Source organism: Pinus tabuliformis, chromosome J, assembly GCF_031772625.1.
Source record: "Pinus tabuliformis cultivar Carrire ecotype Pingquan chromosome J, CPIR1, whole genome shotgun sequence".
Taxonomy (NCBI): Eukaryota; Viridiplantae; Streptophyta; class Pinopsida; order Pinales; family Pinaceae; genus Pinus; species Pinus tabuliformis.
The window spans coordinates 789,425,701-789,441,572 of record NC_142295.1 but is presented as its reverse complement, the minus strand read 5'-3'; positions in this window follow the sequence as shown (position 1 = coordinate 789,441,572).

Here is a 15,872-nt window from a genome sequence, read left to right as displayed (position 1 = left end):
GAACATGCTGTCCAACGGTCACAGTTTTTGGAGGTTAGTTAACATGTGGCCAGCGCTATGAAATCGTGCCACTAACCACCGCATGTGACCCTCCGACAAAATCGCCAACGGTTTCAGAAACCGTCAATCTAATCCATGGTAATTAAGCGTTAATCCACCAGTTAAGCACGCTTAAAATTAATTAAGCTCCAGTTAGTGTTTGGTGATTCCAACATTTTTGGTGCCAACTCCTAATTTAGCGGCCCTAACTGGAGTTTTCCATATTTGGAGCTTTTCAAGGGAAAAACTATTAGAGTCATAACTGGAGCAATTTTCGACCAAATTGAGCTCAGGAAAAGGTGTTCCTAGCTAATTTCAACATTTTGAACAAATTGATGTAGGTATCAGGAGCAATAGAGCTCTATAAACAACATTTTTTCCCATATTGAGCTAATACAGAGGCCCAAGCCATGGAAGCTAGACCAAGGAGATGTAGCCTAGATGGGGTGAACTCCTTCATCAAAACATTGTGTTAAAGTGTCTCTTTGATGGTTTGTTGTACTTTGAATGTCTATTGTTCAATACTTGTTTTTGAAGCTATTTTGTTCATGTCTGTCACATTAAACTTGATGAAATTTACCTGTTTCAATCACCAAACAACCTAAGGAAATCTATGCACAAGAAGCAATGAACAAGCACATGTTTATAAATCTGTAATTGAAATTAGCACAACAAAACTAACATTCAATAACAGATCAAGTAGCTCTTGCATCCACGAAGCTCCTCTTTTCCTCCATAAACATTTCCTCTACTTTATTCGCATTGAATCTAGCCTCCTTGTTAGTAGCCTTGCAGACCTATACATTTTCCTCTGGTGGTTTCCCTTTATCCTTCCCGGTAGTTATACCACTCCTCGTAACAATATTAACACTGGATCCATCTTTGCGTAGTTCTGATCTCATCATCTGGATGTTATGAGTAGGTTGTTGAGTCTGGGTCTTATTTTCTTTCATCTTTGCAATGAGAACATGACAATCCTCTGTGACATTGTCAAACTATCAACAATATTGACAAGAAGGGTGTGTCAGATTCTGACAATCTCACACAAAGTGACCTGGTTCTCTGCAATTGTAACAAATGATCTAGCCTTGGCCTCTTCCATCTCCTCCTCCTTGTCCTCTTCCTCATCCTTGGAATCCTATACATGCTACAGTTATGCCTTCATCCTAAGGACGTGCCTCCATCTACACTCTATATGTTGGTGTTATTTTCATCACCAGTTCATAACTTCGACAATTACGCTTGTTGTGGCCCACAAACTTACAGAAATTGTAGAACAGTTGTTGGGGAGTCTGAACAAACTTCTACAACAAATGAAAATTATTCATCATATTTTTTCCTGTAATCTGACAAATAGTGCACCATGTTACCACACTCGTACTTGGCCCAGTGGTATTTTCTGGCTCTAAGGGGACAGGACCCCCCCCCCCCCCCAACTAGATAATTCTGGTACACCTAAAAATGATTCTTATCATGACCATGGCCTTTACATTTTAAACACTAGAATCCTACATGGACCTCATTCTGGACTTCTTTTCCATTCTTGAGCCTCTAAAACTCCATATGCAGGCTAGCCAACTATGACATAATCTGATGCACTCCCAGATTCATATCCTGAATAGGTGATGCTTCCAATTTCATAGTTATCTCTGTTGCCTCAACTTGCGTTTTAATCTTATGTTGTGATAGTGGCAACCTCAAATGGGGTAATAGAAAAGCAATATACTAGTCCTTGTGTTGGTCATCTGTGATTTGCATATTAGCTTGCTACAGCAAACATTTCAACCTCTGATCGAAATCCCACGTAGACTCATTTACCTTCTGCTGGATCTCTTTGACCTCTGTCACTTACTAGGCTTGTGACTTAGGCTTCTCATTATTCAGTGCTTCCTTCGTTTCCTTCAGTGTCACATCTACATGAGTCGAACAATACTTAATGTACCATCTCACCATTCTATCTTGCAATGCTATGACCAGTTGCGCTTTCTTCAGTTCATCATATGTAATCTATTGTGACTTCCACACAGCATCCGCTACAAACCAAAGTTGTTCAGGGTCTTCTATCCCCAGACCCTTGACTAAGGGCATCTTCATAGCATTCACCATATTGAATAGTGGAGGAAAAGGTGGAGGTGGAGGTGTAGGCGTAGGTGTGTGGGGTGGAGGTGATGGTGGAGGTGGAGTGGATGGATTTGGTATTCCTATGATACCCTGATTTACCGTCTATGGAGTACCTTGAGGCGTTTTCATAATACTACTTTCTTCGTCACTATCAGACACCCCCAATAGAGGGATATACTCAGAACCTAAATCTAGATCTCTTCTGAATGTCTTTCCACTTCACGTAGTTCCCGTCAAGTCTCTTTGAAACATCAATTCAACGACATAACCCTTTTTTTCACACAATAGCATTTTAATATAAGTTTTCAAGGAATATACGTACTTACCTCTTGGTCCTTTGAAAAACTGATGGTCAACTTCACTATAAGTGACAGATGTATCGATCATGAACTTGGTAATGAATCCACCTAAAATGTTATTGATCCAATAATCGACATCCTTCACAATATTGTTTCATGAAGCTTCTAGACACCTCAACAGTTCTGTAGTCCACACAATAGGGTTATCCAACTTCCACATACCTTGAATGTCCACTAATTTAGACAACCATTCATATAATTCACACAGAAAAGAGCAGAAGAAAATTTTGTGTACTTTTGTATACAGGTATATGTTCAACCACTCTTCTTTTGACAGAAAGGATTCCTGTCTTCCTGGGATGCAAATTCATGTAGATTCTGATCTATCCACTTCTCAATCCCTTTCTTAGTCGGTATCCACTTATTTCTCATCACATAATCCTTAGATAGATCCCGGTCCCATAAATGGAACCATTTGTTGGCTTAAGGGGGCTTGGACCTAGTTTCAGAGTTAGTTGTGCTAACCAACAAATCCCTATACTACCAACCCTTTTGGAAACAACGCACATAGCACAGATTGCAGTCTCACTCGAGGCAATATTGGGGGATGAAAAAACTAGGTTTATACATCCAAAGGTCTATGTGATGAGTTTTTATTTCTTCTAGGGCTTTATTCCAGCCTTCACAAACCCTAACCCTTAAACTGCGAAAATTACAATAGCTTATAGATAACAGATTCTAACTCTATGCCAATTGCTTTAAACATTCATAACATCAAGTAAACTAATAGATCTACCACTTTTGTGCATCTATTAAGTGTTTCTTATGAAAAATATAATAAAAAGAGTGAATACACAATAAATGCAGAAATAAAGATTAACATGAAAATACACAGATATTTCTCCAAAACAATCTTTATTATGTTCAGATCTTCTGTTACAGACTCTTTCTTCCCTGGGCACACAACCGCAGGGGCCTACGCACTCAGCTACAGACCTACCAAGGTCTTCGTGCACATAGCTGCAGGAGCCTTCCCCTTCACCTAAGTACAGAAAACAGATTTCTCTAACTTAGATCAATTACCCATACAATCTTCAATCGATAGATATCTCTTATGACTCTCTATGACTCCTTTTTATATCATCTTATTTTACAATACCATGGTTCATGAACCATGGGTGGGTTATAAAACAACTTGAATTCTAACAAACTAAGGGGCTTTGACCTTCCTAAATCCCCTTTGACTCCTTACGACCTTCACGTTATGCTCCTAAAAACGCGGAGACTTTACAATAATAATAGCACTATTAGCAAAATTGACCCCAGGGGACCTTGTCCCGACATTTATTCTCAGCACACTAATGAGCTTTAGTGTATTTTCTATCACAATTGTAACAAAACCCTTTTTCTCTTTTTTCCTCCAATTTTTGTGGTGTCAAAATTGTAGGTTGTGAAAGGCTAGGAAAATTTGTGAGTGGTATACTTCCTTGTTGCCATAATTTTTCTTTCAAATTTTCTTGCCACAAATTCCTTCTCCAATAAAACAGGTTCCCAAAGGCGAACCTCATATTGCATTTTATCCTTTAAAGTATCTATGAAGACATCAATCCTATGCTCCTCTAGAATATCATTTACCCTGATATTCAATTTTTGGAAGTCCTCAATGTGCTTCGTTATTGAACCCTTAGTTTGAGATTTATCAATTGGATAAAGAAGGTGTTGCTCTTTGTATCCTCATAATGTGCTAACGTTTCCTCCGTAAAAATTGATCAAGTGACAAGTGGTTTATGATAAAAATTCCATCGATACCATACAAACTAATTGGGCTCTAAATATAAATATGCAATGCGTACCTTTTGTGTTTGTTTCACATTATGGAGATCAAAATATTGCTCCATCTGTAATATCCATGTTATCGGATCCTTGCCATCAAACTTCATATGTATCTTTAGAATATGGTGGGTATTCAATCCAAAGTCAGAGTCTTTGAAATCATGATTAACATTCTTTTCGTTCTCATCATGAGTTTCATCGAATATCTTTTTGCCATTAGGAAGCATTTCTTGTAGCAACTTTGTCAAACCTTCCTTCAAACCTTCCATGTCTACTTTTAATCCATCCTTCAAACCTTCTATGTCTGCTTTTATTCCATCCTTCAAACCTTCCATGTCTTATTTTAAAAAATTCTTCAAACCATCCATCTTAGCTTCCATTTCATTTTTTGTTACTATTTGCGAGAGTGAAATTTGTTGCACTTGGTCTCATAATTTTGATATATCTTGTTACATTTCTTCCTCTTTTTCATGCGTCATATTCGAGATTTCTGGTTCCTTACTATGTGCTATTATTTTCTTGGTTCAAGTAATTTTGGAATCAAACAATGAAATTTATGCTTCATTATACCCCTTGAATCACTTCAAACTGATTTTTCGAACAAAACTTATGCAAATTTTTAAAAAATACACATTTTTCTTGTTGAAATGTGGCAACAAAATATTCCAATTTTAATCTGTCCTTGAATTAAAATTCGAATTTAGTCTCACCAGCTACCTGGAAAATAATTAATTAATTCATCTTGAGTTAATTAGTTGGAGAAATTCAAGCTAGAAGTCTTTGTGAAGTCATGCAATAGTCATCGCTTAAATTAAGGAGATTATCCCTTGATTAAGGAGATAAGAGTGAGTTGTATTTGAGTTGTAATTAGTTAACTCAGTTCATTGAGTTATGTCCAGTTAAATTAGTTTCAAACAATTTGAGCAACTAATTGTGAGTTCATTCAGTTAATGCATGCATGCATGCAACTAGTGTACTCCAGATAATTGAAGATTCTCTCATCGATAACTCATGCATGTCAGTTCAGATAAAGACCCAGTTGAGATTAAAGACAGGGAAACTGTACTATCAGTTGCACTAATTTTCCTATAAGAAAATCTCTTGCATGCAGAAGGCATTCATTCCTTGAGATTTGCATAGTTTTATAGTGTGGTTGAGCCGTGTGTGAGATGAGTGTCACACAAGGTTACAGCTGGATCACCTAGTGAAAACTACGCAAGGAAATAGGAGGCTTGGAGGGCAAAGGAGAAGGCATATGAGCATTATATTCTGTCTATGAGCAGTGTGAGAGATTGTACTGAGAGCTGGATAGTTGTGAGAGCTAAAGCTGTGTGTAATCCTGAGATATTTCCACTTGTATGATAATACAGATAGTAGAGTTTTTAGCTGAGGCTTTCCCCAGAGTATTCTTTTGTGTTTCATGTGTATTGATTCTTCTTCTCTTTTATATGTGTTCCACTTGATCTTGCTCAAATCTATTAAGCTTCCACAAGTTTGATTATAGAAGTAGATTAAGTATTTTGCTTTAGTTATATTGCATAATTAGGTTAATCTACAGTCAGAATTTCTACATGGTATCAGAGCAAAGGTGATCAAAATTGTGAACAGTATGCTGAGAAGGGAAATTCGAAGTTTGAAGTTCTTTGTTGCGGGTGCAAAATCAAATTCTTATCATACTTCAAAGTTCACCAATGATGTTCAATGGCTTGAGACTCGAGTATGCTCTAGATGGAAACTCAAATTACATAGCATGGAAAGATTGCATGGAAGTGATATTAGAAGACAATGGTTTGAAGGATTTCATTGATCAAGAAATCCCCAAGCCAACTGCAGCTAATGCACAAGAATTGGCTGAATGGAAGAAGTGTGTGGCGAAGGCGAGACAGATTCTTCTGGAGGGAGTTTGAGACCATATTGTCTCAAGTCTCCATGGGAAGGAGACTTTGTTTTCAATGTGGAAGACATTGAAGGACCTATATCAGAATAGTAGTGACCAAAGGAAACTGGCACTCAAGGATAAGCTTCGGAAAATCAAGATGGAGAAGGGCGATACTATTTCTACATATTTGAACAAGCTCACCACCTACAGAGATGAGCTTGGTAGTGTGGGAATAACTACTGCCGATGATGATATGGTGAGCCTCACTCTCCTCGGTCTTCCAAAGAGCTGGAATAGCTACCAAGACTCTATGAATGGAAGAGAGAAACTGCCATATTGGGAATGACTGTGGTCGGATCTGATGCAGGAGGAGATCAAGAGGAGAACAAGAGATGGTTCTTCATCTAAGCATGATGATGAAGAAAATCTGGCCTTAGCAAGTAAGGAAAGGAAAGGGAAAAGGAAAGGGAAGGCTTCCCATTCCAAATCGAATTCTTCTCATGGAGAGAAGAAGATTGACAAATCTAAAGTGATATGCTTTAATTTTCATGAGATGGGCCATTATGCAACTAATTTCCCATTGAAGAAATCCAAGAATGGATCCTCGAAAGGATCAGAAGGTGAGGCATTAGCCTCTTAGTTTGAATTGGATTTTACCCTCATCGCTTGCATGGCTTCATCAATGGTGGTTTATGTTTGGTATCTTGACAGTGGAGCCTCATTCCACATGATCGACGATAAAATTTTATTCAATACCCTGGAGGAGAAAGACCTCAAGATGTGCATAAAGATGGGTGATGACGGAAAGTACAGTGTTTCCAAAGTGGGCACGGTTTCTTTTTAGAGGGGGCATGGATCTCCTCTCACCTTGATAGATGTGAAGTATGTTCCTGGACTAAAGAAGAACTTGGTATCGTTCATGACGTTGGAGGACAAAGGCTACAATTTTATCTTCAGTAAAGGAAAGGCGGACCTGAGACACATAGCCACGGTTCAGACCAAGATGATTGGGATTCGAGTGAAGAATCTCTATAAACTAGAGGTGGATGATTGTGCTACATTGAGTTCGAAAGCAGAATTGGTGCAAAGCCAAGACATTGGCGAGTTGTGGCATAGGCGGTTGGGCCACTTGCATCATGCAACAGATCTGTACCGGACTTCCCAAAGGTAAACTTGAGCAAGTGGACACATGCAAAGGTTGTACCTTGGGAAAGTATGCCAAGTCTTCCTTTCATGATTGAGACAATCAAGCTGAAACAATCTTAGAGCGATTTCATACTGATTTGCATGGACCATTCTCGACAGCATCTACCGCGAAGCAAAGGTATTATGTGATTTTCATTGATGATTTTTCTCATAAATGCTGGATTTATTTCATGTAGAATAAGGACCAAAACTTCTCAAAGTTTTATGAGTTCAAAGCTTTGGTTGAGAAATATTCATGGAAGAATATCAAAGCCTTGAGAAGCAACAATGGTGGAGAGTATGTCTCTCAAGAGTTTAAGGAATTCTATGTAGCAGAAGGAATTAAACGGGAGTTGACGACACCTCATAACCCACAACAGAATGTGGTGGCCGAGAGGAAGAACAGAACAATTGTGGGGGCATCTCGAGCGATGTTGCATGACCAAGGCCTACCACTTCATTTGTGAGATGAGGCATGCAACACAATGGTCTATTTGCAAAATAGAAGCCCACATCACATACTTGGGATGAAGACACCAAAGGAAGCTTCCTGTGGGAAGAGACCAGATGTGGGTCACTTCAGTATCTTTGGCTCATCGGTATATTTCCATGTGACCAAGGATGCTCGGAAGAAACTGGAGTCGACAGCAGAGTTGGGGAAACTTGTGGGGTACAATGATACACCCCACAACTATCGAGTGTACTTTCCTGCCAGTCAGAGGACAGTGGTTCACAGAGATCTCAAGTTTGATGAGTAGAAGGCCATGCGAGTTTCCCTTGAGAGGCAGCTCCAACTACAGGCTATGGAGGAACTATTAGTTCCTAAGGAGGAGGAGCCGCAGACTGATGCAGAGGATCCACATGTAGAGATTCCAGGAGTGGAGACATCCACTCAAACAAAGTCTTCTAGAGAGGGATGAAAGCACACAAGAGAATGTAACATATTATTGTCGGATGCGAGAGAGAATGTGGGAGAACCATCTTCTCAACACAGACAGAGGAGGTCACCTGAGAGTTACACTGGTTACATGGCCCTTGTTGGGGAATGTGTTGAGACCAAGCCATCTTCCTTTGAGGAAGCAGTGCAACAACCGATTTGGTTTGATGCTTTGATGGAGGAGTATGACTCCATAGTTCGGAACAATGTTTGGGATGTGGTTCCAAGACCAGAGAACAAGTCAGTTGTGAGTTCCCGTTTGTTGTAGGGAAAAGTATCCGACTCGGATGACCCTAACCCACTCTAAGGGTGACAGTTCCTTAGCAACAACTGTAAAACAAACTACTGAAGGTTTACTTCTTTATGAAAGCAAAAGAGGATGGAGAAAGCACTAACCGTTGCCTTGCGCTTAATGTCGAATCCAAACTCTCCTCTTTGGCCGCTTGTTCCTAGCTCTTTGTCCTTCTGCTCGCCCAGCTACAATGAGATCCTGCACAATGACAAAGAAGGAAACTACAAGGGGCATGCAATCATAACTGGTTCATGGATTAGTGTAAACCAAACATGCAATCATCACAATATATAACTGAAACAAGAGCACATAGAAGAACCTCAATAGCTTTTATTAATGAAGAAATAAAGGTTCTGAGAGGATTACAACCATTGCAGGCTCCAACCCAGCAACACCTCCCAGCAGAAAGAATTGCTCTTCTTCACCTCTCTCAAACAATCACCCAATAACTCAAGAATGAAACCAACAGCATATCATTACTTTGCACAAAATTCCAGCCTCCTGAGCTCATAGGAGAGAGCTCAATATATAGATGAATTGAGAAAGGATGAGTCAGCTTGCAACTGATGTGTAGCTGCCTTGTGTCCTCTCTCTCTTCAGTTAATCTTTAGTTGATCTTCAGTTCTTGAGTCCACTTGGTGAACCTTGCTTCCACTTGGAGAAACAAAGCCTCTGACTCATCACAAGGCGAAATACCTGATCCAAGTGTCATTTTTGGAAGATTCCAAAGCAATGACTCACTGTGCCACATGTCCAAACTCGCCCAACACAGGTGGGCTTTGTTCTGCCTGCTTTGCAACGCAGGTACACCATGGAGCAGTTGTGTTTCAGCGCAGAAGCCTAGTGGAGCACCTGCTTTGATTTCAGGATTGCTTGTTTTTGAGTGTTTTCAGGTGGAGAACTGATCTGAGAGCTGTTGGTTTGCTGACCTTGTTCCTCTAGGGGTAGGAACATCATGTTTAGGGAACTTTGGATCCCTTGGATTATTGACAATTCATGCTTGTTGCTGTAAGGCACAAAATTGTCTATAACAGATGCCCCCTAAAGTATGAGGTCGTTTATCGGGTGAAATGCTTTATTGAGAGGATCTGAAGTTCATTCAATCTACTGAGAAGTGTCCTGTAATAAGATACAATACAATACATTATTTTTCATACATTTTTCATGATCTAGCTGAGGCGGGCATTCCCATGCTCAGCTTTATAAATACATTTTGGTACATAGAACAGACGATCGTTTGATGCTAGACTGATAATTCTCTGCCGAATTTATCATCCTTTGAAAAGGATGATCATCTGTTGCAATGATGTACATATCAAATGTCTTTATGTCTGAATATATATCGCAGCCCGGATGGATGAAACTAGATCCGGGGTCTTCAGTCTCTTCCGATCTTCACTCGATGTACAAGTCGATCCATGTGAGAATTTCTTGAAGTCGAACATGGAAAGACATCGCTTGATTACCGGTCAATGATGTAAACCGTTAACAAGCGCGAGAGGAATCACCGATAAGGATGATGACCCTCAAGGTACGGCAGTACAATCTACATGGTGGGAATAAAGGACTTGGCGTCGACCACCATGCAAAATCTTCTGGTCGAAGGTCATTGATGTATACCTGTCGCCGGAAGTGAGAAACTTGCCATTGAGGCATGCAAGCTTCAAAGTACTGAGGGGGTGTTCCTAGATCAACTCCTTGGATAGTGAGCTGATGTCGACAAGGAGCGATCCGTCAAAGGAGGGCCTTAATGAATCCCACATCAGTGACACGGAACGGAGCTAGTGATTATGATGAGGTGAAAACAAACTGTGATGTATGATTCAGGGTGGCGGTCATGAAGTGGATGAAGGATAATGTATGGCAGTGGGTGGAACACGGTTGACTCTTTACAGAACCACATCTCTTGAACATATAACGACACTGATGTGATGGATTGGTAGCATTACCCCAATTGTGGACGGTGTGGCGAGGACCATGGTTCTGCGACCGGTGAATGAAACAACCCAACCCGATGCGGTACGGAGGACAAAGTGTCATGTTCAAGAGCGACTTGCTACCATTAATACTGTGAGGTTCTCCCAATTTTTCCCCAGTCATTGCTAACCAGTACCTCTTTATTTTTGTCAAGCTTGAGGAGGATAACATATGATTGTTCTATAACCTGCCCTTCGGGCAAGCCCATCGCTATGTTTTAACGAGCCTAGCGATAGGGAAACTCGTTCTCGTCTAAAGACAAGTTTGTCGCTATTTAATCATTTTAACGAGTCTAACGACAAGGAAAACTCGGTCCTTTTCATTTTTAGAGAGTCTGAAAAGGTACGAAAAGTTAACTCCAAAATTCCTTTTTCGTCATCTAATCCCTTAAGTCCGAAAAAGTTTAAAACAATACAGAAGGGATGAATTTTCGGTTGCTTTAACGAGCCGAACAAACAAGCGCTCGATCTTTTTGTGCAATAATCCCTCAGGTCCAAAAAGATTAAAATCTAGAGGAGGGATAGCTTTCCGGTCGCTTTAACGAGCTGGAAGGCCAAAACTCGGCAAACTTTTCATATTTTACGAGTCAGTGAAAAGAGCTCAAAGAAGACTCGTCTTTTGAGGAACGAGTGATGAACAGGGATAGCAGCAGATTCCAGGTACAGGTTGGAATTCTCCAATCACGGCAGTGTCACAAGGATGGCTAAGTGAAATCACTCTTCGCAGCTGTTCCTCAAAATGGGTAAACGAACATATGGAGGTGAACGATTGGCCAAATGAACAGATGGAGGTGATGGCATATAAACACGACCAAGGGCTTTTAATATGGCTTTCAAAGGTTACATTTCTCGAGATTGTTTACCGGTTCATTTTTCTGGATGAGCTTGAACTGCTAGGGAAAGATTGCTCACAATTTACGTTTATTTTTTAACGAGCATGAACTTCTGCACAAAAACTGCTCGATGATTGCTTTTATTTTTTAACGAGCATGAACATTGCTAAAACTGCTCGAATTATACCAGTCTTAATACAAGGAATGCTTTAGGTGGGGTAATCTTATTTAAGGAGCGATACCTCACTAATTACTCCAAATTGGCAGGTTTTAACTTTTGCCCTTCATCCTTTCTTTATGCAAGCTAGAAATGGCTAATCCTACGAGTTTAACGGGTTAGACCTACAGGTTTAAAGGGAGGACCTAAAAATTTAAAAAATAAATAGTCGTCCCGTGCTTGCACTCCAAAAGGTTTGCATGCCCCCAGGTATAAAGTATAATTTCGAGATTCTGCCATCTCTTACTTATTATCCGAAAAATGGTTTTGTTTGCTGCCGCAAACTAAACTCTCTTTTCGGCAATGTCTATCATTAGGTTGCTAAGGATGGTGACTACTTGTTGCAGCAATTTCATCTCTTTCTTTGAAGACTGCCCCTACTTATCCTTCAAAACAGCTTGTTTTAATGGGTGAGGCTTGACATTCAAAGATGGTGGCTTCTTGCTGCCACAAATAGACCCCCTCCTTAGGAGAGCCCACTTCTTTAGACAAAGGGAGCGATTGCTTCGCTCGCATAACTTTGACAAAAGAATTTTATCCTAGAACAACCCTCTCTTCCTCTGCCGGACGGGGTACGGACTAGTCCATCCTTCTGCGGAAATTAACTTTATACCTAAGGTTTTCTCTGCCCGAGGCAGGCCAGGGTGCATGCCCCTTGGGTCCCAGTTCTTTCTTTCCGAATTACTCGCATTCATCGGGAAGTAGAACCGGGGGCGGTGGCATTCCTTGAGCGAATAAACCGTTAAGGGATGGTATTTGACTATTTGCAATGCGTGATCCTGGAAATGAAAGTTGGTCTACTAGCTGGACCATTCTTCCTTCGTGCGGAAAACACATGACTCTAAAGAGTGAGGACACTATTGCCTCCATGCAATATATATAGTCTCGTCCAAGGAGTAAGTTATATGCCAAGGGTCCCTGGACGACCATGATGTTCATGCGAACTGTTTTCCCTTTCAATGTAACCGGAACATTGGGGAGAATCCCTAACGGGTGACTGGTTCCTTTATCAAACCCTGATAGATTTCTCATCTCAGGTAAAAGCGCCGGGCAACCCAGTGCTTTCCAAGCAACAGAGGAAAGGATACTCACAGATGCCCCTTCATCAATGATAGTTCCAGCCATCACCATTCTGTAGAATTGGACTATGATTCTGAATGGGATATTGGCTGGTAACCGGGGTCTGCCTAGTTGATTCCAATCAAAGGATACAACTAGGTTGCTTGGTGGTGGGACCGAATATACGGCCGGATACGACCCTGACGATGTTCCTTCCTGCGATAAAGGAATGGGCGCATTGCCCTGATGCTCACCAGAGTCTGTGTTGATGAAAAGAATATGGACGGTGTCATCCTTATCCTCTTCAGTGAGGGTGTCATTTGAAGATGGGTCTTCAATGACGGAGTCATTGGACGATGAAACCTCTGAAGGAAGAACCGGGTCAACTGCCATTTCGACCTTTAGACTTTCGTCTGGTCTGGATTCAGTAGGTTCATTCTCAATGACCGACACTTCAGCTGACCACTTGGGCGGGTCAGCTGGATTTTCAACTATCGAGGGATTAGGCGCGAGTTTTTGGTATCCAGGAGGAAGTCGTAGCGGCGAAACCGGACGATCTTCCAAAACTCTCTTTGCCTCATCTAAGAATGGACATCTGTGGATGGCATGCTCGCCTTCACACAATATACAGGGTGATCTTGGTCTCCCTCTTCGTCCTTCACTCTCGCTAGTTGACGGACTGCAATCAACATGACTGCCAGAGGTTGATGCTACCGGATTGTGCAATCTTGGGGACCAGTCCCTTAGTATCCGGGGAATACAAGGACAATCACGATGGAAGTGGGCCCCTTCGCAAATGACACACGGCGATTTAGGCCCGGTCAGTGCAGTGTGTGGGTTTTTGTCAGCTGTCTTTTGCTTGCCCCCAGTCGCCTTCGCCATAGGCTCCTTCTGCTTTTTTTCTCTCTTCTTCCTTTCCTTCTTATCCTTGGGAGGCTGACTTTTGCCAGCTCTACCTTGCGAAGATGAAGGATCAGAGGAAGTATTGTAAGAAGTGGAAGTCTGGTGGGTAGTCCTAGACTGGTCTGACTGTTGATTCGACTGCTCAGGATTAGTGGCGATCTGGACTACATTAGTTGAAAAGAGCCATACAGGTAGGCCAATTGTCAATCCTGGAAGTGACAATGTTGCCATATGAGGCGCACCAACATCTCCCCAAGAGGAGAAGGGATTTGGACTTCCGCCAAGGTTGCCTCCTTGGTTGGTGGGCTCCATACTTTTCAACTGAAAGATCAACGTGGGAATAACAGGTGATTTTGTTCCACTTAAAATAAATTTTATTAACGACGCTTTTAGACACAAACTTTCTTTTTCATGTTTTAAGAGTCGAGAAAAAGCTAAAGATGACTCTAGTCGCCTTCGATGTTTTAACGAGCCCGAAGTGACAAATGCTCGGATGGACTTTTTCATTTATAGAGTTTGAAAAAGGCCAAAAGAAACTGCTCTGGAGTTCTAGGCAGAGGGTGTGCCAAACTTTTCGCGAAACCACAGAATACGTTTTACGGTACGGGTGGTCGATCTTCGTGAATGCTGTGTTCACTGCATCGCGATCAGTAGGGTGGCCGACACGGCTTCCTATGGATAAAGGATAATTGCCTATAGGGGTCTCCCAATATATACTCGACGGTACGTGGGAGCACAAGTCCGTATTAGTGCCACCGACTCTCAGGAGGAATCACCCACCTTCGTAGAGATCGACGGTCACTATGTTTAACGACGCCGGAACACGTCTCTACCTAGACCTCTAGATGTTTGCGTTATGTTACAAAGCGTTGTTATGTAAATTGGATTTATTTTAATGTTGATCTTGCTTATCAGTTTGCCTTTAAGGATCACCACGAGATGTATATAACAAATTCCTGAATGCAGTCTAAGATGAGAAGCAAACTTTTCAATCTTTCAACTTTGAAAACCTTAACTACTGAGGGAAAAGAAAGGCAAATCTTTTCACACAGATCATAGAGCACACACTAAAATGCAAATTTTTCTAAATCGTCAAGCACACAGTCAAATGCAAAATGCACAATGCATGTATTTTCTTTTCCCTTTCTTAATGTGGATGGATACAAAAAGAAAGTGGTTATATAACTTTGATTTCGATTTAAAGCGAAAGTAAACAAGCTTGTCCAAAATCAAAAGACACCTTAAGATTCACTTGCTTAATCACTGGAAATACATGAAATCAAACCATACGAACGAAAGTAAAATGACTAACCAGCTATGGACAGCAAACAAGCTAACTCTTTAGACCAGCAAAACGCCTAACACAGGTTCAGATCTAAGAGGCCAAAATCATGACTAGTTTACTTTTCGTTATGGGAAATTGTAAATGAGTAAGAAATACAAAGAACAAGTACAATTTCGTTATATAACAGAGGCAGAATGATGGCAAGTAATATTGGTTTCAAAACAGGCACAAGACTGACACCTAGCAGCAAAACTAAGTGAAAACAGGCAAGAGAAAGGAGGAAACCCCAAATGCACTAAGCAAATTTGGGTCAACGCAGGCTCTGCACAGTCAAACTGGCTCTCAGCGCAGGTAGCTAGTTCGGGACCTGCGTTGCAAAGCAGGTAGCCTGTGTACTACCTGCTTTGGAAAACGAGAGTTGCGTTTTCACAGTTTCCGGGTCATAATTTTCTCAAAAATGCACGGTTTTTGCTCAAATCAGAAGCAATCAGTCAAGCACAATCAAAGGGATGATTTAGAAGGTGCAAAGCTATCACTAAGAGCTTACAAGGATCTTTGTAGATCAGCTCTTCAAATCATGAATCTGCTCAGACAATGAGCAAGAGTAGCAGCCCCTCTACTTCGCTTTTGATATAGTCAAAAGCTTTTCGATTTGGTACTCTTTTGTTCAGGAAATGAATAGAAAAATACTACAAACACAATCAAACGGATACGATCCCCAGTGGAGTCGCCAGTTTGTTGTAGGGAAAAGTATCCGACTCGGATGACCCTAACCCACTCTAAGGGTGACAGTTCCTTAGCAACAACTGTAAAACAAACTACTGAAGGTTTACTTCTTTATGAAAGCAAAAGAGGATGGAGAAAGCACTAACCGTTGCCTTGCGCTTAATGTCGAATCCAAACTCTCCTCTTTGGCCGCTTGTTCCTAGCTCTTTGTCCTTCTGCTCGCCCAGCTACAATGAGATCCTGCACAATGACAAAGAAGGAAACTACAAGGGGCATGCAATCATAACT